Raw genomic sequence first — 3078 nt, forward strand, 5'->3', positions numbered from 1 at the left:
CACCAGCCTGTCTCTATGGCAGGATCTTTGATTCTTTCCCTCTGTCTCCTTTTTATTTTGTGCATCATGGGTCTCGTACATGTACTAAGAGGTCATCATGTTTGTTCAAGGAATTTAGTATTTTTTACAGGAAGCTACGGCTGGAGTAGCTTTGAGGTATGGAAATGACTGCTGAGGCTTCCATAAGTACAGGGCAGTTGGGATGGGATGCCCATTTTGACCCAGAGAAAGCCTGGAGATTTCAGTCTCAAAACCCGCCTATCTGAATTTTCAGCTGTTATACTTCAGTGAGGGCCATCCTGAGAAGTTGGAAACCAGACGAGGGCATGGTGGCGATTTTCGATTGTGGGAGCAAGTGGCTACACTGGGTTCTGGTTGGGTGGGCACCCAACTAACCTTCCTCCCTCGATTTACCCTAGTGTGTTCATCCTTTTGCAGGTCCAAGGTTAACTGTGGCTTTTGATCTCTTTCAAGACTTGTTTATGGGTCTCTGAAACAAGACCAATCCATTAGCTTGTATAGCTGAGCCAGGTGTGGTTTGTGAACATGGCTCCCACATATCTTTAGGGAGTTTAATTTCTCGGGAAACAGTCCTGAGGTGTTGGGATCCAGCCAGAGGCACAGTGGCAATTTGAGTTTATCAGGAAGCATGAAGACACCATCAGACTGTTGATGCACTCACCTGAGGGTACAAGTTAACTTCCTGGAGGCATTGCACCACCAGACTAACAAAGATTCATTGAATTAATGAGCAAATAATGAATATTTTTAAAATGTGTCACTTTATTGCATTTTAGAAGGGTAACTTCTAACAAGGAAATAATCTTCAGGGTATAATCAAGATATACGATTTATTCTTAATATATTTAATAAAAGCTACACATTTTGGAAATTTATACAAAGAAATTTTTATAGTATCTGTCTTCATAATTTACTTGTAAATTACTAAGATGTCACTGTATACTCCACTATTCTTAGCATAGAAATTTACAGACAGAAAGTGCTACGTAATAGTTCATTTTGGCACTTCTGTTCAAGGTGGTACTGGAAGTACTTGCAATAGAAATAAGGTAAGAAAAAGATATTAAGGGTTTTTATGTATGAAAGGTAGCAATAAGCTCTCACTATTCACAGCAGATATCATACTCTATTTAAAGAATACTAGAACCTCTACCAAAAAACCTTCTAGAAACAATAGACTTTCATAGTAAAATTGCAGGTTATAAAACCAATACCCAAAAGTGTATGGCTTTTTTATATGCAACTTATGAGAGAGAAGAAAGTGAAATGAAAAAGCAATTCCATTCACAATCGTGCCTCAGAAAAATCAAGAACCTTGGAATCTGCTTAACTAAGGAGGTAAAGGACCTACACAACAGGAAATAACAAAGGACACGAGGAAATGGAAACATATCTCCTGCTTATGGAATGGGAGAATTAACATTGTCAAAATGGCAATACTCCCCAAAGCATTGTACAAATTCAATGTGATCCCTATAAAGATACCCATGACATTCTTCAAAGAACTTGATCAAGCACTCCTGAAATTCTAATGGAACAACAAACACCCACTAATAGCTAAAGCAATTCTTGGGGAAAAAACGATGGATGCCTCACCTTCCCCAACCTCAAACTCTACTATGAAGTGATAATAATGAGAACAGCATGGTACTGGAACAAAGGCAGAGCCGCAGACCATTGGAAATGGATTGAATATACTGACACACAACCACAAATATATAATCATCTAATCTTTGATAAGGGAGCAAGAAATGTGAAGTGGAGCAAGAGAGTCCTCTTTAACAAAAGGTGCAAAAAAAAAAAAAACTGGACAGCTACATGCAAAAAAAAAAAAAAATGGCTCAGACCTCTACCTAACACCATGCACAAAAGTCAGATAAAAATGGGTCAAAGACCTCAAAATCAGACCAGAATCCCTCAGGTACATTGAAGACAAGGTAGGCAAATCCCTCCAGGACATTGAAGTTAAAGGTATCTTCAAAGATAACACTCCACTTGCAAAGCAACTGGAAACAGAGATAAACAAAGGGGACTATCTTAAATTAAGTAGCTTCTGTACTTCAAAAGAAACAGTGACCAGAAGGACAGACTCTGCCATGTAGGCAAGATACTAGCAGAAGCCTACCAGGTTCTCTGAGAGTGAGAACTGGACAATAAGAGTTGTTATCTTACCAAGAATATCCAGTCTCTGGATCTTGGCCATTGATGGGATTACATGGCTCCAGGGGCTGTTCTGGTTGTAACACTTAGCTACTAGAAGATGGGGGATCTGGATGGAGGGGGCCCAGTCTTGATCTGAGCAGCCTTGGAGATCACATCCCCCTGTCCCGCACACCTGGGTTCTGTTGAAGTACACGGGGCTTAGGTTTATCCAATTCCACCCATCACAGTGCTCCCGAGTCACTTCTGTTAGGGCGCAGATCGTGATCTCCCTTTAACGACAAAGAGACTCCAGAGACTGCAAACAGCAAGCAAGGTTTATTGTAAGACTGGCTAGCCAGGGTCAAGCCGCCTACACAGACACGCAGGTCAGTTAGGTGAGGCAAGACCCCGAACCTCTTCAAAGTCGATCTTATATAGGCCTTCACTGGCCGTTACAGCAAAGCCCGCGCATTTCATAGCCAATAGATTTGTAACAACATATGCTTTCCTAACCGATCCAATTAATGGCACATCACTTCTTAGCCTATAGTTTAAAGATCAGCATTTTGCGTCGGTGCTTAGGAACTGACAGGTTTTTAAGGCAGTCCTGGGTCTTGCAACATGGGTCTTATGAGAGACATCCGGTTATCTGGTCTGACCCCAACCCTTCGAGTACCTGTATCTGAATTCCTTGGTCAGGGGCAGAAAAACCAGTTATTTTGCAGTGCAGGCTCCTATAAAGCAGATCTGAAAAAGCTTATCTAGACCTGTTCCTTGAAAAACAAGTTATTTTGCAATGCAGGTTCCTATTAAGCTAAGCTAAATTAATTCTGGTGGTGGTCCATTTTGGGCCTGACCCTTACATTCCTCCCTTTCTCCACTTCATACTGAGGAATCTTCCTCAGCAGGCTGTAA

This window comes from Sorex fumeus, unplaced genomic scaffold (genome assembly GCF_029834395.1).
Source record: "Sorex fumeus unplaced genomic scaffold, SorFum_2.1 ptg000070l, whole genome shotgun sequence".
Taxonomy (NCBI): domain Eukaryota; kingdom Metazoa; phylum Chordata; class Mammalia; order Eulipotyphla; family Soricidae; genus Sorex; species Sorex fumeus.